Source organism: Caretta caretta, chromosome 4, assembly GCF_965140235.1.
Source record: "Caretta caretta isolate rCarCar2 chromosome 4, rCarCar1.hap1, whole genome shotgun sequence".
Taxonomy (NCBI): domain Eukaryota; kingdom Metazoa; phylum Chordata; order Testudines; family Cheloniidae; genus Caretta; species Caretta caretta.
The window spans coordinates 75,749,659-75,770,538 of NC_134209.1; the positions used below are offsets into that span (position 1 = coordinate 75,749,659).

At 38.9% G+C, this 20,880-nt stretch overlaps 1 protein-coding gene across 2 annotated transcripts in view; it reads right to left on the reverse strand.

The window, feature by feature from the left end:
- The window catches only part of FSTL5 (follistatin like 5), a 576,686-nt gene extending 556,823 nt beyond the window's left edge, over nt 1-19,863 (reverse strand). Inside the window, exon 1 of one of the 2 annotated variants that reach the window (XM_048847574.2) lies at nt 19,403-19,863. The gene's annotated coding sequence lies outside the window, so the exon portion shown is untranslated. The remainder of the gene's footprint in view (nt 1-19,402) is intronic. The other variant, XM_048847577.2, reaches the window with a different exon arrangement.
- Between the last annotated feature and the right edge of the window lie 1,017 nt (nt 19,864-20,880).

Below are 20,880 nucleotides of genomic sequence, written 5' to 3' on the forward strand. Positions count from 1 at the left end.
GGTCCTTAAATAATACAAAATAATTGACCATGTTCTATGCTTAAGGTAAATATACATTTGTGGAAAATATTTTTTCTTCCCTGTTTCATTGCTCTGGGTTTTTTCCTCTCTGCTTGGGAGGGAGCTAGCTTTGGTTCTATGTTAAAGCTATCAAGGTCAACTTTCTTGATGAGGCTGAATATATCATAGTCAGAAATAAGTGCAGAAAATTGCACTTGTTCTGTCAGTCAGGAAAGAAGCTTGAGTTGCTAGGGTAATGTAATGTATTCAACATCTTTCTTAGATCTGTCAATCGAGGAAGCTTCCAGAACCTATAAGAGCTTCAGTCTTTGGGAACAGTTTGGAGAGACATCGTTGGCCCCAGTTAGAAGTGGATCCATCATGCCTGCTAGCCTAGGGGCTTCACTTGGACAGTTTGTTGAAGATTAAATAGAACTGTGGGGAATATAAAGTGAATTATATATTTTCAAGCATTTAAAGAACAACAAATAAAGAAGTAGCAGCAGCAAATATTCTAACCCACAGATTATCATGTTCAATGAAACATATATACCATAATTGTAGGAGTTGTCTCTAGCATATACATTCTACTATTGATAGACCTCTAGTCTATCAATGCATAAAATATTTTCATTTAACTGCACTAATATAATCTCATTTCAGCTTTTCTATTGCAAGGCCATTGATGATATAAGAATTTATTTACTGTCTCCTCTGAATCCCATCTATTATAATCAGGAACTTCACAGCATGCAATGTACTATTATGCTCAAACTAATTTTATTTGATTCAAAAGAGTTTTAATAGTTTAGTGGTAATATATGTAAATAATTAAAAACTACTGGAATTGACAATGGTCATATTATATATATAATATATATATATATATATACACACATACACACTGATGACTTAGACTGCTCCTCCAGGGATGGTGCAACTACATGTTTCTCCTTACTGTGGGCAGATTGTTAATCCCTATGATATCGCTAGATTCATTATACAAAGAAACTGGCCTCCAAACACAGAACACACTGTTGGTATCCATGAAATGCAATGCAACTGTATTTGGCATGCCCACCCATTCTTGAAGAGTATAAATCAGCTATTTCTTAATCCTCACTACTGTAGTTTAATTTCACGCATCAACCTCCAAATGCTAACTCTTGTAGTAAGTTGAAAGAGGGGATCAAGGAAGATTAATTCTTAATGTTAAGGGATGTAGAACACTCACCATTTCAATGGTGGCAACTGTTCCTTAGTGAGCAACAAAATTACCTCTAGTTAAAAATATGTGCAACACAATGACCTTATTCCTCAGTTTTCAAGGAAAAAACATAGTATACAATGTTTATCAGAACTACTATTAAAAGAACCTAGCAGTCTCTCAAATCAGAATTCTGTTTTCTTTAATCGTCATCCTTAAGGATATGCATCAGATGCTGGCCCATGTTCTAGTGGCACAAAAAGGCTGAAAACTTGCCCTAGGAGGGCATCTAAGCATTCCCCCTGCATGGGGGAATCAGAGCTAGCACCAGCCAGCACTACATAACATCCTTCTAGCCCGTCCTATTGTACTGTGCATGTCAGAGACATGACAGGGGAGGGAGCATAGGAGGCCACAGCTATCCTAATGCTCACACTTTGTTTAAATGACTTTTGTGTACATCTGGTGAAGGCTTATTTGTTAGATTTTGATTTACTGTCAACCATCATGTCTTTCATTCATTCTTTATGAAAGATTTGCGAGATAGTGAGTTTGTACTTCCAGAGCATATTCCAAAGTTTCTCTTAGCATTTTAATGTAATTTTGTTTTACCTTCAGTTTCCGGTTAATTACAAGAAAACTATCTTTATATTGGACGTGGTCTAAGACATCTTGTAGTTCCTCAGGTTATTTGGATAGTTCTGTGCCTTACTTTCTCAATATCGTCAGACAGTTCTGGTAAAGAATCTTTATGTCAGCCTGTCTAATACAATTCTTGAATGATTCTTGCCAATGCTGTCTAGCATCCAACTTCCAAAACATGGGTTAATGTAGTCTGAAATTTGTTCCTGTTTTTTTTTCTGATAAATAACTTAGCATAATAAGGGCATATCCCTTTAGACTAGGAGCAAGAAATATAACTTTTTGTTCTCTGGTCCATTGGTTCATTTGCCCTATTATCTCAAAATGAGCATAATAAGCTTCAAAATATTATTTTACTTCAAAGCTGACTGGTTTCTGAATTGATTGATTAACCAAGCTGTCTACATAAGCACTTGTCACAGTTTTTTGTGGCTGTAAACTTGTTTCTGGATTCCATAGCATAAAAGTGTAACTTTCCTCTGTAGGACTTCCCTGAATTCCTGAAGAAGGAACTGTAGGTTGTAATTCAGACAGATTCTTTCCACAGACTTTGTAGCTCAGTGTGTGATGGTCTAAAATGGTCTGCATTCCTTTTGAACAAAAATTAGTCCTTGATTTGTTTCTTCTTTAAATTTGTTAATCTTATGAGCTGTTTCTTCAATCATTTTGTAGAATTTTTTCCTAAGTTTTACTTCCAGCCATGATTATTTTGTGACAACATTCATGTTTTCATGTTGCTCAGTTTATTTGATCATGCTTTTGTAGCAGGTTTTTATTTACCTTTCTATATTTCATAATATTTGGTTAGGTATACCTGGCTGCTTTTCTCCCGTCCTTCTATTTCATTTTATGTGGCTTTGATATGGTCTTTATGTGTTCCATACATATTTGTCCCGGTTAATTTTATTTTTTTCCATTAGTTGGCCACTAATTTCATTTGCCAGGTTTTTGGTTTCATCAGTATTTGTAGAATGTTAATAAAGACCAGGTAACAGAAAACAGCTCAGCTGCTTCTGTGAACTCTTTATGGAATTCAAGGGAAGTAATCTCTTGAAGGTTTTTTTAAATATAAAAAATAAAGTCAAAAATACACTGTAAAAGTGGATCTGTAGAACCACAACTACATGGCTCAAAACTACTACTCAACATTCCTCAAGCATGATAGACACAGAGCTATGTGGTTTCATTCTGTGTTTGAACACTCCAAATCTTTTAGGTTACAGCAGAGCCAGCATGAGAACTACACCTGTATTACAACTTAATTTACATTAAAATCCTCACCTCCTTAATATTGCTTTGGAAGCTGATGACTATTTTTAATATTATTACATTTATCCAAAAGCTAGCCTAAATAGAAAGTCTAATATAAAATCATATATTTATAAAATATTAAGACATTAAATAATGAAGCTAAATAGTAGTAATAATATTTTTCCCATTAGATACATTAGCAAGAATTATTTACAGTTCTCCATTAACAAAAGGTGACACTGAAATATATACTTTTTCTTAAACAAGGATCACCTGCAGGTTTTTCTTGCACTAACTGGTGGCTCTATCAATTTCTGTTTTTATGTCTATGCTCGCCAAGCCTCCCTACATTAATATGGAAGATTTGTTTCCAGAGATGCATGTGTAACTCACATGTTCTTGACTGAAGCATTTGACTTTGTTTGGCCTAAAGAAAGGGAGATAAGCAGTGGAGAGGACATAAGGATTTCAGCTGGAATATTCTGTCTTTATACACTTGCAGCATGCTGTGCAGGTCAACTCAGCTAGAAGGGCACAGAAACATCCAGAAATAGGATATGATGGTTAACTAAACATGCTCACTAGCTGTTTCTGTAGCTGTATTGGTATTTTTTGTGTTGGATGAACCCTGTGGTAGGTCACACTCTATTCACTAATCTGAGAGCTGAGCCACTCAGCATATAGGGGCTGGGAAGATAAAGGAAAGGATATAAACATATGGGTTAAAGACAGCCCTGACTGATATAGGACTGAGGAATGTGTCTGCTGCGAAGGTGGGTTCCAATACCAGAAGCACTCTGGATACAGGTCAGCGCTATTCCAGCTTTACTTATTAGGGAAGCTCTCCATTAACATGTTTGGTCCACCCCGGTATATGGACCTAGAGGAAGAGCTGGTAGGGGAGCATCTATTACCCCTAGAGGCTACACAGCTATTAACTAACTGGAACTCTTTCAGGGGCTAGTCTGAGGGAGGTAAAGGTTTGTAAATTCTTGCCTGAATGACCCGAGTTTATGGAAAAAAGATAGTGACCTATATAGTGAAACCTTTGTAGAAATCCAGGGAATGGATATGTTATACGCTGATCCCACTACCTGTACCACTCTGGATGCAGACCAGAGATTTCTGTTTTACCAGCAACTGAGAAGACCAATCAACTGTTAGCCCAAGGGCTCGAATGCTGCTAGCTATACAGATTCCCAGACAATTTGCTGTCAGGGTTCTGAAGAATTTGAAAGGACTGAGATGCTGCCACTCTTCCCAAGTTCTGAAGAATCCAGGTGACACATACTACATATTACAGTCACATTACAGAGACTAATAAATCATCTCTATAAAAAGATCAGAAAGAAGTGAGTTCATTGATATCCGTTAAAGTATAGAAGTGTACATGTTAAGTTGAAACATTGCATTTAAATACGAAAAAACAAAAAAAAAAGAGGGAGGGGGGAGGGGGAGAAGGGAAGTCTATATGAGGAACACCAGTAGATTTACTATTTGATAGCTTTTGTTTAAAAGTTATTCATCGTCTTCTATGTACTATTTATAATGTTTTCTGTATGCAGTAAATGATTGTCTACAAAGAAACTGTATAGTTAACTCTTTGAAGTTGACTGAGGACTATTACCACCTACTCCTCAGGGTATTACATGCAATAACCCTGAGGTTTATCTCTGTGTAATACTTTCTGAGAAGTCCGGAAATAGACACAACTCTGGCCTGTGCTTCAGGAAAGAGAGCTTGTCTAAACAATGAATTAGTCTGGAGCAAGCTGGAGTCTGAATCTACTGTGCTCCAGTGTCCACGTGGATCCTGCTGCTGCTCGCTAGTGCACAATGAACAATGCAAAGCATAATAGGCAACTTTTAGTATGTGGCAGCAGGGTCCACATGGACAGTTAGCGTGGAGCACACTGGAGTGCAGTAGATATACACCCCAACTTGCAGCACACTAACTAATCATTTAGACATGTCCAGAGTTAATCTGAGATGCAGGAAGAAGGGCATGCAGTAGAGTTATACATATTTCCTCAGCGTCCCACTACCCCTTTACACATGCTTTCCGGAGAAGAGCAGAACACTAGCAAATCATTCATTTAGCACTGAAGATGTAGACAGCATTTGTAATGCATACGTTATTCCACTTTGGGAAATTTTGTTCAGATACAGAAAAAACAATTTTTAGCATTGCTGGCCAGAGCTACCTTTACACAAGTCAAATTAATGTAGTTTTTCTTGATACCACATATCCATCACCATGAATGTGCTTTCATTGCTGTAGTAAAACACTGTTTTGGATTTGATAATATATCATGCAGACAGGCAAAAGCTAATATGCATACATGGAAACTGAGGAAGTGACACATTTCTGGTGGTGAGGTGGCATAATGTTTATTATTCCAATTACTATAATATCCCTTCAGTAGTTATATCTGCAATGGGAATATGCTGGGCCTGATTCTCCTCTCCTTTTAACTGATGTACATTTGGTAAGATCCTATTAATGTCAATAAAGTTATGTGTAAGAGTGGTCTCACCACTGGCATGCCCCCTCATGGCGGGGTGTGGCATAGCCAGCTCTCATCTAGTGCCCCCTACTGACAATCAACCACTCCAGCCTTGTGGGAGTTTGCCTCTTCTTGTGACTCAGCCCTCTAGCCAAGTCATCATTAGTCCCACTCCCTTCAGGATAACAAAATTCCAATGTTCTTATTAAAGGTCTTCAGCTCCAACTCTGGGCCCTGTGGTCTCATCTCAGGGTTTTCAAATGTCCTCATCTGAGTATATCAAAGGGCGCTTTATGCCACCTTCCCCAGTAGTTGGTAGGGGAACCCAGGCCCTCCCACTCCTCTGAGGTCCAGCCCAGGTACCAGTTAATGACAACACAAGGTCTGTCTATTCAGACCCACCCCCGGCTACCCTTGTGGGTTTCTTCCTACCTCAGGCTATCAGCAAAACCTTTCTCACAGATTCTCTAGGTTCATTTTTTTTTCAAGGGTGGGTCTCACAAGGCTTCCCCCCTTGAGTTCCCCAACATATTCCAAATGAAGTATAAACCTAAACAAACATTTGCCCCCCTCAGGGTTGACCTTTCCTCCCTCTTAAGTTTCCTCTGCTCTCTTCCTCAGTTGAATATCTATAAGGAAGTAAGCTTGCTTCATATTTCTCCTGGCCTCTTGTCACCCTTCTCTTCTCAGGAGATCCCAGGGGCAACTCTTTTCCTGGGCTTCCTCCTTGACCTTGCCAGTCACTCCATTTAATGCCAAAAGAAGGATTGCATAGTTCAGTTCCTTCCCTTCCTTTCTTTTTAACCACTCACCCCCACCTCAGCTGAGATCCATCTTTCATTGTGCCTGACCCACTCTACAGGTACAACCAGGTGCCATAATTGAGCTCTCCAGCTGCAGTTAATCCTTTCCTTACCTGTGTGGGGAACATACCTCCTCACAAACAACATCAGTTTAAAATTAGTATGAAAGGAAAACAGGATCATTGTTTTGTTTCAAAATTTCCACTGGAAACCTGGAATCAGCAATGTGACCAGTAATGTCAAAATTTTAATTTAGTTTAGAAATTGGAGACTGCTCTGGAATCTGTAAATTTTCTAACAAGTTGTGAGGAGGGAAAAGTGTGTCAAATTGGTATTTCTCAACATATTAACTCTTCAGCCATATTTATTTCCTTTTAAGTTCTAGAGCTGTGTTCTCTTATTGTAGGGTTATAATAACAGCTACCCACTGACTTTGCTGGGAGAAAATCTATCAAGTGGTCAAGAAGATTTTTGCCAGTGAAGTATATCAGAAATGGAAATATAGAAGGAACCTCAAGAAACCACCTAGTCCATCCCTTACCACTCCCTGTGCTGAAACAGGATTAGGTATACCTAAGTAATTGGTTCTTGTCCCTGTCCTATTTAACGTGGTTATCAATGACCTGGAACAAAACATAAAATCATTGCTGATAAAATTTGCAGATGATACAGTGGAAGTGGTAAATAAATGAAGAGGGCAGGTCACGGATACAGAGTGATCTGGATTGCTTGGTAAATTGGGCTTAAGCAAATACTGTTTTAATACCGGTAAATGTATATGAACAAAGAATGTAGGCTATGTTTACAGGACAGGGCTCTATCCCAGAAAGCAGTGACTCTGGAAAAGATTTGGGGAGCCTAGTGGATAATCAGCTGAACATGAGCTCCCAGTGTGATGCTGTGGCCAAAAGAGCTGAAGTGATCATGTGATGCATAAACAGGGGAAACTCAAGTAGGAGTAGAGAGGTTATTTTCCATTGTAATTGGCACTGGTGTGACTGCTGATGAAATACTGCATCCAGTTTTGGTGCCCACAATTCAAGAAAGATGTTCATAAATTGGAGAGGATTCAGAGAAGAGCCACAAGAATGATTAGAGGATTGGAAAACATGCCTTATAGCAATAAGTTAAATAGAGTGAGCTGCTTGAGTCTAACTGAGAGAAGAGTAAGGGGTAACTTGGTTAGTCTATAAGTATTGACATGGGGAACAAATGTTAAATAACGGGCTCTTCAATCTGGCAGAGAAAAGTATAATGCTGTCCGATGGCTGGAGGTTGAAGCTAAACAAATTCATACTGGAGAAAAGGCGTCAGTTTTAATGGTGAGAATAATTAACCATTGGAATAATTTTCCAAGGGTTGTGGTGGATTCTCCATCACTGACCATTTTTAAATCAAAACTGGATGTTTTTTTCTAAAAGATCCATTCTAAAAATGACTTTGGGGAAGTTCTCTGCCCTGTGTTATACAGGAGGTCAGACTAGATGATCACAATAGTCCTTTCTGGCCTTGAAATCTAGGAATCTATGAATGCCTGACGGCTGTTTGTCTAACCCAGAGGTTCTCAAACTTTTTCTTTCTGAGCCCCCCCCCAACATGCTATAAAAACTCCATGGCACACCTGTGCCACAATAACTGGTTTTCTGCAAATAAAAGCCAGGTCTGGCATTGGGGGTAGCGAGCAGGGCAATTGCCTGGGGCCCCAAGCCACAGGGGCCCCCATGAAGCTACATTGCTCAGGCTTCAGCTTCAGCCTTGGGTGGCAGGGCTCAGGGACCTGGGCTTCAGTCCCATGTGATGGGGCTTCAGCTTTCTGCCCTAGGTCTAATGCTGTCCCTGCTTGGAGGCCCCCGTGAAACCTGCTTGGGGCCCCCTAGGGGCCCCAGAACCCTGGTAAGAACTACTGGTCTAACTAGTTCTTAAAAACTTCCAATGACAGGGATTCCACAACCTCCCTAGATAACCTCTTGCAGTGCTTAACTATTTCCTCCTGAATAGAAAAATGGCAATGTGTCCCTGTATGGATTGAGGGACATGGCCCTCTGTCCCTCACATTCATGTTAGCATTATTATTTATGACACTTAAAAACAAAGTGTAGGACAAGTTTAAATGTCTCATATCTCATTGACTTAGCGCAGTTCATGTGTGTTGAGAGCAGAAATTAGCCCAGAAGTGTACTGCAATACCACTTACCTTGTCTTTTAAGTGGCTTGTTCAGACAAATGGATTGTTGAATAACTTTCAAAATATATTATATAGAGTGATAAACACCAGTAAGTGCTGTTTCGGGGCCTATATAGAACAATGTAGAATTCTGAAGATAAATCTGTGAAGACGATTTAAAAAAAAAAAAAGTCTGTTTGGTCTTACCATATTAGAATGCTTCTGTCAAGAGACATCATTTTCAGCTGAGAATCTCCAACTGCAGAGCTCACTTCCCTCATTGATCTGATGGAGCCTAAGTTTGTTAATTTTCACTGCACATTGCCAGGACTGTCTGTTCAGACTTTTGCATTAGGGGTTGACTTGAAGAGGTGTGACTTTCTTATGTGGCTCTTTGAATATCTTTGGAATGACTTTTTCCTCAGTTTAGTTATGCTATGACTTGTGATTTTAAAACTGATGTACTCTATACCCACATAGATTATGATTTCCATATTTTATAAACTGAAGAGGTAGTAAATTTATGTTTGGGTGTATCCAAATATTCTCTGACTTATACAACAAAGAAAGGAATTGAGAAAAAAAATGACTCACAAGAAGATAAAAAATGCAGTGAAAAAATGGAAAAAAATAGCAACATAGAAGCTGGCGGACACGATAAGTGCCAAGTGTGAGGAAAGTGATGCCTGGGACAGATATTATATCCAGCCAAGACATGCAGTTGAGGTAGAGTAGGTACAAGATTGTGACAGAGCTGATCCCTCAGATACTTGTCAAAAGCAATGAAAATTTCATATGGATTGTTAGCACATAGGCTTAGTCTGCATGCAAGGCAGACAAATAACCTGAGGAACTAAATACTCAGTACTGAATACTCAGTGACATGACAGACTGTACTGCACTGTGTCTTGTCAAACGGAGGTGTGTTTCTTGCTCCCACAAAGACTCGGTAGTTTGTGGGGCAGTGGCCCTTCTCTGGTGGTCTCCTCAAAGACCCAGCTCCAGTGAGGCTGGCCAAGTGGTGCCCCCTACACACTAGTTAAGGCACCACCAGGCTAGGAGATTATGAAATCTTGCCTCTGCTATCTCCCTCTTCTGAAGAAAATTCCGATAAACAGAGTGATCCCAGGGTTTAACAGAGTGCTTTACCAGGAATGGAATTGCTAGAGGGTCTCTCCACACAGCAGAGGTCTAGGTCTGCCAAATGTTGATTAAACTAATCTGATGATCAAAATCATAATGGAAACCTAGAACCACTACGTTTTCAGATAAATTTGAAGCTTTATGTGAACCTTGCTTTTGAGCCATTAAGATCAGGCTGATTTTTTTTCAAGTCCTTATATAAGTATTCAAACTGCAGTATTTTCAAAAAAGAATCTATAATGTAAACAATTGCATTTTTTAAAAAAACTCTGAGCTTCCATGAGTACAATCTATTGTTCTTTTTCTGCTTTAAAAAGAAACATAATTGCAGACACAGTCCCCACTCACATTTAAATCACATTAAGAGCTGCACTTTCAAATATTTCAAGTTATGTTCAACATTTATACTCATTTGATGAACAAATACCTATTTTATCACTCAAATACAAGTCTGGTGGATGCAACTTTGGCTCCTTCTCTTCTCCCCAGAGAGATGAATGAAGAAGCATACACACATCCTTGATGTTAGTCATGTTCCTTTGCACAGTTCTGGAAGATGCTTAGGAACTATGGTGATGAGTGTGGCATATGAACTTGAATAAAACAGATTGACTCACAATAGCCAGGATATTCCAAATTGCATATGAAATTTGAACTCATGTCTTTGTATCCATGTGTTGTGGATGATAGGGTACATTTAATCATACATACCACAATGTATCATATGAGCTGCAATAACCAGGAATATTTGGATAACTGGAAGAGAGGCTATCAGTTTTCATACTGAATTTCCACACTTGTGTGGATATAAACAAGACCTTACTATTGTTTTAGCATTTTTGTGAATGAAAATACAGATAGTATATACAAAGACAAATGCACACATACCATTTGAAAAATTTAACTATAGGAGAGAAAATTTACTAACTGAGAGGCTGGATCAGTACATGAATGAGACATTCACAATGAAAATATGTAAATAACATAAATATATTAAAATATTAGATTCTTGGCCTACAGGGGCATCTTCTTTTAATTTCTGAGGCCTACAGCATTCTGTTTATGCTTCAGAGGAAAACCCTCAGGGGTATCCTACCCTCCCTGTTGAATGCAACAAGAACATGAAAATGCAAGTTATTCCAGTATGTTTGTTGCAATAATTCTCTAGGTATGAAGGAACAAAATCAGTCTAGTAGGTGACAATAGACAAAAATGTAACATAGCCAAAGAACCCCATCTAAAGTCATCTGATATTCTGTCACCAGTTCTGGGCTTTTACTTAGCATAACACCAAAATTAAACCTCAGGAAAAACATTGTTCAGTTTCTAGTGTCCCAAGCAAATAACTAAACTGCCCATGCATTAATAAGCAGAATACCTTTTACTAAAATTTACTATTGATCAAAAACTACTCAGAGCAAAACCATAAAAAATAAAATAGGAATATCTTTCCTTTTATGTATAACCAGTAGACAGTTGCTCTGTTTCTGAATGGTCTAAGGAAAATAATGGAATATAAATGGATGAGAGAAGCACAGCAGGTGCATTGGAGGCAACTGTTTTAGGATTAATCTTTTAGATCTCCAGTGCAGTAGCTGAGGTTCTTTCTTCTTAAATATACAGTGTGTTCAACTGACAATATTACCTATCTTCAAATCATGATAATGTGGTGAAAAATGTCGTATGGTTTGTTATAAGATCAGATATTATATCTGCTTAGGAACAAAATGTTTTCAGAGATTAGTAATGTTATAGTGTCTGTCATTTACAGATTATTTATCGCAATTTGGTTGATGGCAGTAGTGACTGAAAGCCAGTATACTTTCCACAACAGCCCTGGCTTGTCACTGAGGATGATGTCATGATTAGCCTTTACATAGTGTGACAAGTGGGTAGGGAGCTTTTCCCTACTCATACATAGCACCGATAAGGGCCAGACAAAATTGCACACAAGGACTGCTGTTTCTCTATATACTTCCAGGAGCTATACCCCTGTATCAGTCTGCAGAGCAGATTGAGGACACATTGTGAGGAACAAGCTGCACCACCATTCTCGTAGATCGGTTAGCCACTGGACCTCTGTGGACAAGATAGAGCTTAGACAGTGAATGTATAGTGACTATATTACTCTCTGAGTTACTGTCTGATCCCTCCCAGTTAGGACTGGAAAGACCACTGGAGACAATATTCAGAAAGCCTGCACTTTCCCATGAGGTACTTGGTCTGATGACTTCACTCTCCAAGGCTGACTATTCATCACCTTTTATAAAAAATGAATAATCACTTAGGTTCTGATTAAAAGTCCAGGAAGGACAATAAGAGACATTTTATTGACTTAGATGTGCTTTGGAGCAGAACCTTAGAATGGGGGAAAAGAAAAAAAAATAGTCATTGCTGAGAAAATGGAAAGAAGAACAAAACTGTGGCACACAGAAGTCGAAAAGGCAATAAAAAAAAATCAAACCTAAAAGAGAGATTCCTTGCTTGTGAAAGGAAAATATGGTCTCTCTCAAAATGAGTATTAAGGAACTGTTTTCATACTGGTACATATGGGAGTTATTTGCATAAAACCCTCTCTATCACATCAATAAGAGAGAGTAGACTCCTATATCTGGGGGAGGGGAGGTAATCATTAAAGGGTTTATTTTCTTGTTCATGTGCATATTTAACTCTTAATAACATTCTCCGGCATTCAGCACTCCAGCATTAAGAGAGCAGATGCTGGTATTTGTGTTTGTGTATTAACTTTTATTTTAAAAGTTCAACTGTATAGAGCATACATATGGCATTGGTGGCACAGACACACAAAAGAAGAGAGAGAAGAATCTGGCCTATCTGTTCCAAAAAATGAACTACATCTGCAGAATATTTGTGTTTGTTTGTTTTTTTCACAATGTGATTACTCTACTTAAATAAACAGAAAAACAACATGGTATTGTTCGAATGATGTCATATTTACATTTGGTGCATTTTCATGGCGATATTTCAATTTCTGAACAAACGCTTTCTGAGAACTATTTTGGAAAAGGCAACCATACTTTTATTTTAATTATATATAATTAAATAATAAAATATAGCAAGCAAGTAGGTAAGCATGTTTTCTTAAACAACATAAGAACTGCCATTCTAGATCAAACCAAAGATCCATCTTATCCAGTATCCTATGTCTGATAGTTGTCAATATAAGATACTTTAGAGGAAGGAACAAGAAATACCATAGTGGAAAAATCAAGGTATACATAATCCACAGGAGAAATTTCTTCCTAACCTAAATTAGTGGTGAGTTTATGACTTGAAGATGAGTTTTTATATCTCTTATAAAGTCTTTCATTTTTATGTAATGTATTTGTAGAAATTCTCATTATCTATATGTGTCTACTTCTTTTTTTACCCTGATAATCACTTGGCTTCAGTGATAACTTGTGGCAATAAGTTCCAAAGACCAATTATGTACTGTGCAAAAAAATAATCCTTTAATCAGTTTTACATTTGTTTCCATTCAATTTTATTGAATGTCCCTTTGTTCTTGTGCTATGAGAAAGAGTAATTGGATTACCCTGAATTACTGTCTCTATATATTTCATTATTTTATATTATTTTATCATGTCCTGTCTTTTTCATCTGTTCTCCAATCATTTCAGTCTTATCAATTATGGAAGTTTACACCCACATCCAATATTTTTGTGGCCCATCTCTGAACCTTGCATATCTCTGCTCTCCTAGCGCCTTCCTGAGATAATGTGACCATCACTGAACATAATATTCAAGGTAAGAAGGAATGGAATTATATTATCTGTTATTGTCTATCTCATTCTTTATACATCCTAACATTTTGCTTACTTTTTTGGCTGCTGTTTCACACTGAGCAGAGTTTTCCACTGAGCTATCCACAGTGATGCCAAATCTTTTTTTCCTGAGTGGTAACTGTTAATTTAAACCCAGTAAGTCCTATAAGTGACACACTGTACCAGGCTATACAACATTGTGCTAAATCAAATTTATAATATAATACAATACAAAATATTCTACCTTGAAACATGATACAGTACTCAAGATATTTGAAAGGCAAATTATTTCCTGTTTATTTCCTTATAAATTAAGATCACCAATTTTCCCTCCTGTTTACTCTTGAATTCCCTCATTACTAGGTTTGTTTTAGTGCAACTGAGAGCTTTGTCCAAATAATTTATGTATTAGGATTACCTCAAAATTTTAGATATTTTCAAAAGAGTTACACTATAGAAAGCATCTAGCATTTTGTGGTGCCTTTTTTAATCCAAATGATCAATACTAATAAACTGGAAGTTTCTCTCATTTATTAAACTGTCTTATAGTGATAGACTGTAGTGCATATGACTAATATTAAAAGATAAACCATACATAGTTTAATTGTCAACGCAGGTGCTCAACACCACTGAAAATAAGCCATTTTTATTTAGGCACCTAAACATGCCTTTATAAAAGCTTAACTTTAGATACCCAGGTTTGAAAATGCTTGCCCTTATTAACACAAGAATGCATACTTAGTGGTATAAGTATTTGAAAGTTACTATAAAGCTTGCTTAGATAAAACATATTTAAGTACCAAAAACTGTCAGACAGAGAAAAATATCTTGAAAATATCTTTCACCATCTTCCCTCTAACATATACAAGAATTCATCAAGTACTTTATTATACTAGAGTTTTTTCCGGAACCCTGTTCTATAAAGCTCAGCTGGACACCAATCTCAATTAATTCAAATGCAAATAAACCCTGAACTTCAACCTACTTCAAGTAATCAGTGACAGTACTGCCAACTAGTCCTCAGATTTAACTCTTCATACTCTTTTAGCACCTTGTGGTTTGGATAACCTAGTGATACAATCCAAATAAAATGCCACTAATTTCACTTTAAATGTGTCAGAACGGTAGTTAATTAAATCAAGCAGTCATGCTTATTTCATGGTTTATTTCTAAAACAGTAAAGGGAAATATCTCAGTGAAAATTAGCTGCCAAATAAATAAATATATCTCTGTATCACACAGAATAATAAATGTATAATTCAATGTTCACTCAAATTGTCACTCCCACTCACCTGGGAATCACAAATTTCTGGGTCCCAATAGGACTAGTTGATTTGAAGAACACCAATCTACTCACCTGTTCACATGGATGATTATGGGGAATGGAAGATGCTGTCAATGGGAAACAGCTCTTCAGCTTCTCTCCCACACAGAGAGTGAAGAATTACCCCTATCCAGATTTCCCACCCTTTATTGTTCAGGCAAAGGTGGGACAGAGTTAATGATAACATGTCTGTTACTTCATTCAATGCATTTTTACTACTGATATTTTTATTTCAAACTCATAACTACAGTATCTGTCAGCAAGAAGTGCCTTCAAGCAGGAGACATTAGAGAGGGTGTCACTAACACAAAACCTGGGTATTGAATTTGGAAAGTGAACACCACAAAGTAGCCACAGAGGAAAGTCTGATTATGGTAGGGTGACCATATCTCCCATTTTGGTAGGGACAATCCCTTTTTTAAGCCCTGTCCAGGCCGTCCCAACTTTTCCGGCAAAAGTGGGAATTTGTCAAAAAAGTGGGATGTAGAGGAACGTGTGGGGGGGTAAGTGGTGATGCCAGCCTCAGGCTGGGGGAGGGGCGGGGAAAGCAGGGCTCAGGCGAGCAATGATGCCAGCCCTAGCTTAGTGTAGGGGGCAGGCAGTGCTTGGGTGAGCAGCAACTTCAGCTCTGGGTGGTGGGTTGTGGGGTTTGGGCAAGCAGCTGGGGTGACTCAGGCTAGCCGCATAGGGTATCCCATTTTCCCTTTGGGAAATATGGTCACCCTAGATTATGGTGAAGAGATATGAAGAACCATTGCGAGTGGGCTTATTCTTCCTGTGGGCAGAGAGTGAAATCAGGGAGTGGTGGAAAGGATTGTTTTCCCTGAAGACTGGGCAATGATAGTAACTTTGGCCTTAATAGTTGTTAGACATTACCAAAGGGGTTAGCTTTGTGCTCAGCACAGTTTTCAGAGTTGTTGGACACCCACAACTCTCACTGAAATCAAAGGTTGCTCTGGATGCCCTGCACCTCTGAAACGTGTTTTTTATTACCCAGTATAATGTGTGTAATGAAAGTTGCAACTTATGGCCCTTTTACCAAAATACACAAGAGCGCTAACTGTCTTTTCTGCCTAAGAGGAAGAAAAAACAACAACCCTATTGCATCAAACTATAATATCCTGACAACAATTCCCTACCTTTTGATTTGTTGTCAGGCACCATCAATGCTTTGAAATGGCTGCAAATTAGAAGAGCAAATGAATTCACTAAGCCATCCATTTTGCTTTAGAATTACATAATGTAATGGAACAAGTTATAGTAAATAAAAAAGATTGCCTAATTTAATCTAAAAAAATAAAAATATTAAACTTAAGACATGACCCATAAGTCACCCTTTGAGAGCTACATCATATTCTTTTCTGAGATCACTGCCACATCTGGCAATAATAGTGTAATATTGTGAACTGAAAACTGAATTTTTTTCTCAAAGCCAATTTTTACATCTAGGCTTTGAACCCTTTAATGTAGGCCCTTTAGGCTAAACTCAGAATTGCTGTAACTGGGTGCAACTGAACATAATGGAGTTGTCCTCCTGTGTTTCAGGTAGAATTTTTTTAAGGATGGGTGTTATCATGGAAACAATGACAGGACTTGAAGTGTAGCATTGCTGTCAGTAGAAGCTAGGGAAATTAATGGAAAATTTACATCTTTTACTTTGTATAGAAATTTAGAATACTGCTTATTGCAGATGGAAGTTTGTGATTTTTTGTATTTGTTTATGAGTCTTAACCTAGATGGGTAAAATATTTATCTTTTAAAGAAATATTGAAGGCTAGACAACCACAAAGAAAAGTGCAGAATGACAGTTCAGTATAATTAGATCACAACCGAGAAAATCTTTCAGAGTAACACAGACACCATTCACTTGAAACCCAATCAATAACTTTTAGTTGCCATTGTATAACTCAGCAAAATAACTGAATGGTCCACAAACAAAAGTATGCTAAGAACTACTGGAAAGCTTTTTATTGACATTGATAAAATCCTTGTACATGCATTTGCAAATACATTCACGTACTTGGTCAGTGTTGGCAAGGCTCACACTGCGGCCCTTAGTAAATAGGAGGGTTTGACTGAATAATGATTTTTGTAAAGACCTAAAATAGGCAATAATGTTGTGTGAAGCTGTGTTAGTTTGAGAATTCAATATACCAGTGATTTGACTGTATAAGTATAGTTTTCATCAGCTATCAAGAGATAATTTTGTAATTTAGAGTTTTTGGAACTTTACACTAACAAATCCCATTGTTATAAGTATATATATATATTGCAAGGATGAAAAATGACTGTTGCCTAATCACACAAACTGAACAAAAGAAATATTCATGGGCTACAATGTCTGAATTACTCTTAGATTATATGTTTAAAATGTCTGTTTGAAGATAACAATACCAAGATATTAATAACAAGATAATAATTTTACTACTTGGAAAGTCTCTCTGCCCAATAGGTAAAAATCTGTTATTTTTAAACCTGTGATTCATAGCTCTAAAAGAATGCAGCATAGTGTAAACCTCACAGGCACATATAAAGATTTACAAGAGGTACAATAAGAATTTATATGTTGTAAATTCTAAGTACATAATTTATCATATGATTAACCCTAGTAACACAATTGATGGCAGAGAGCTCAATTCTGCTCACTCTTCCTCATGAGAGTCCTTAATCTTGCAAGCAGTGACACTGGTGTTAACATGACTACCTATGTATGAGTAGGGACTACTCCAATGAACAAGGCTCAGGCCCTTTATATGTATATATCAACATTACAAAATGTGGTCGTGTACTTTATTTTTTAAAATTTTCACTGAATTGTTCATGTAACTTATTTTAGAATATAGTTTTCAAAACAATAATGTAATCAGTCTTTGAAAGCAAACTTCCTGAAATTGCACACTTCTAAAAAAAAAAAAAAAAAAAAAAGAGGCAGGGACAAAAATCAAGGATGAACATGTTTTAGTTTATGAAAAATCTGAACATATTTATAAACAAATATTCACATGCATTCAAAGAGATATAGATCTTTTCTAACTGTAGGCTTATGAAGGTTAGCAGTCTATTTTGAATGCTGTATATAAACTCCCACCCCTTTTCTTTGAGGTAGGAAGAGGGGAGAGCTGCTTTATAATTAGTGAGGGAAAAAAGGCATTTCTTAAAACTCAGTAACAGGGTTCAATACTACTTAAATGTAATAGAACATTTACTTTTGCCTGAATTGATCAGTTTTTAACTTTACATTTCAGTATGCCTGCACTGCTGCCAAGTAGCCTAACTTATTCTGTAGCTGATAAATATTCACTAACATCACACTTCAACTTTAAATAAATTGTACAGAAAAAATGTTGCTGTAATAACGTGGCACATAACTTTTCTGCTTCTGGAATCAAACAGATAAATGGAGATTCTCTCATGCTTATACCTATTAAGGCTACTTGTACATTACAAATATGTGATGCAGCACATGAGTTTTAGATTTGGAGTCTAAGGAAAATTCATTGTGTTGGCCAAAGTAATAAATAACGTCACAAAATGCAGGATGGGGATTTAATTTGTCTCCCTATTCCGCTCAGTCACCTCACTGGCGCTGGCTACAAGCAGCACCAGTCCATTCATTTTGGAGTCCGCGTTTAGCTCTCAACACACACAAATCCCTGCTCCTCTCGTTGCATACCCAGGACGCTGAGAATTCACAGAAGCAAGCAACGCATCTTTAATAGTAAACCCTTAAATGGAGCAGAGCACTCTGCTCAGCACGCCGAAGGTTAAACGCTGCTGAAACAGCGACGTTTCATCTGCCCACGCTTCCCAGTTCCATTCAATTACCAAACAGCAGCGGCCCTATAATACAATATAATACTGTACTATTAAATCAGAGCTCCACATTTACATCTACTTCTAGCCCAGAGGAAGGCCTGACATTCACCAGTCAATACCGGAACAAACAACCCACAACTTGCAAAACACGCACCCCAATCCACCTTGGGGAAGAGGCGAGGACGAGCCCTCAGCGAGATTTCAATTTCACAAGTTTGTTGTTCTTGTTGTTCTTATCAATTACCCTAAGGCATCACTCCTCTTCTCAGCCACACATACAGCCGCCAGGGCAAACATCAGGCATTTCTTTTGCAGATCCTCTCTAATTCCTACTTTGCTCACTAGTTCCCAGCCTGACCTTACATACCACTCGCCCCCAGCGAAATCGATTAGAGATTTACTCGCCCCCAAACCTGGAAGTTATGTGGAGTATCTTTTCCAATGAAGGTTAATTAAAATCCGTCAAAAATATAGTACCCACCTTTACAAACTGTTCATTTATTTGTTTATGATAAACCCAACCGACAGGACTACAGAAACTTAGCAACAAAAATAACCCTCCAACTTCCCATTCTGCATTCATTTCTTGTTTGCAGAGCCCATTTTGACGCTGAAAGCTGCTGAAATCTTTCCCAAGTGTTTCCTTTGCACTGACCTCAGGGCTAACAAGCTCACAACTTTGCACTTTTTTTTTCTTTTGGTCAATGCTCCTCTCCAACAATTAGACATGCATTTCCATTCAAACCGAGCTTCCTCCTTACCTGGTCTAAGAGTCACAAAAGTCCCCCAGAAGAAAAGGTTGTGTCCTTTGGCAAGAATGGTGGATACAGAAATATTTCTTTTCACCACACGTCCAAACTGGGATCACGCAATGGAGAGAAAAGGGAGCCAACAGTTTGGGTAAAACTCTGAAGCAATCCCCAGGAACTCGTCTAGCCGGGCGCCCAGGAGCAGCAGAGCCGGGGGAATCTCTTCCAGGGGCGAACAGCTCCTTTGCCAAGTTGCTCCTAGGCGGGTCGGGGGTGGAGTGGAAGGGGGTGGGGGCGGTTTGGCCTTTGGGGCGGGCGAGGAGGGGAGCGGGCGCGCGGTCCCGGGTTCAGCACCAGCAGCGCCGTGGACAGCACCAGCTCCTCTCGCCTCCAGTTTGTCTCAGTCACTGAACCCGCCTGGCTCTCCCGCCTCCTCTCTCCCCGGCGCTGCCACTCAGCCCGGCGTGTCCCGCCTCCCCCTCCCCAGCCCGCACGTCCGCCCCGGCTCTTCCCTCATTTGCATGGAAGCCGAAGAGGGGGCAGCCGCGGGCAGCTCGGCAGCCAGAAGGAGCAGCCGGCCGTAGCGGGTAGCGGGGACGGCCAGGGGCTCACGGCCCAGCCGCAGCCCTCCGGCTGCAAAGCTCCCAGCCCACGAGCTGCCGCCGCTGAGCAGGCGGCTCTTTCTGTTCTCAGTCGGATGCTAGTCTTTGTACGCCCAGGACCCGGGGATCAGCCGCCGCACAGAGCTGCAGGAGCCCTGTTTCCTAAGCACGTCTCGTTGCCTCCGGCGTGGGCACGTGCTGAGAACTTGTTGGGTTTCTTGAAGGGGATGAAAAACAGGAATTTAACCCCCCCCCTCGTATTTTGGACCCCTAGTAACGAACTAGCACCTCTAACTGCACTGATGCAGACCCCCCCCCCCCCAACACTGGGACTTAAAGACAGCCAGCCCCGGCCCTGATCGTCTGCACTGATGTGTGTGTGTGAGAGAGAATCTGTCCAATGTCTGGTTGGGGGAAGAGTGCAGTCACCCCCAAAATAGCAAATAGTTCCCATCTTGAACCCAAAGTCTGCTTCCATTCTAAAGGCGGAATGGTTGTTATGCAATATTTATTAGATCGCATAGGTCAACTGGCTAACTGAAAGATCAAGTATGCTAGAAGCATTGCACAGCCTGTAGCAGTAATCTCTACTCTCTATATCATGTTTTAGTGGCCCAGTTCTGAGATGGAGCTTTTCACTAGAATCAGGATAGTGGTTGCTCAGGCAGAATTCACACTGAGGTAATTTTTATAGTTAGTACACATAAGGAAAAATGTGGCTGAAGAGCAGGACCAACACCATTATGATACTCAGCTCTTGTAAAAGAAAGTTGGTCCCTTTGTAAAGGGCAGAAACAAAGAAATTGACAGCAATAGAATACCTAAAACATTAGCAATATTTTCATAGAGATTGGAGACTTGTGCAAAAATAAATATACCCCACGGAGA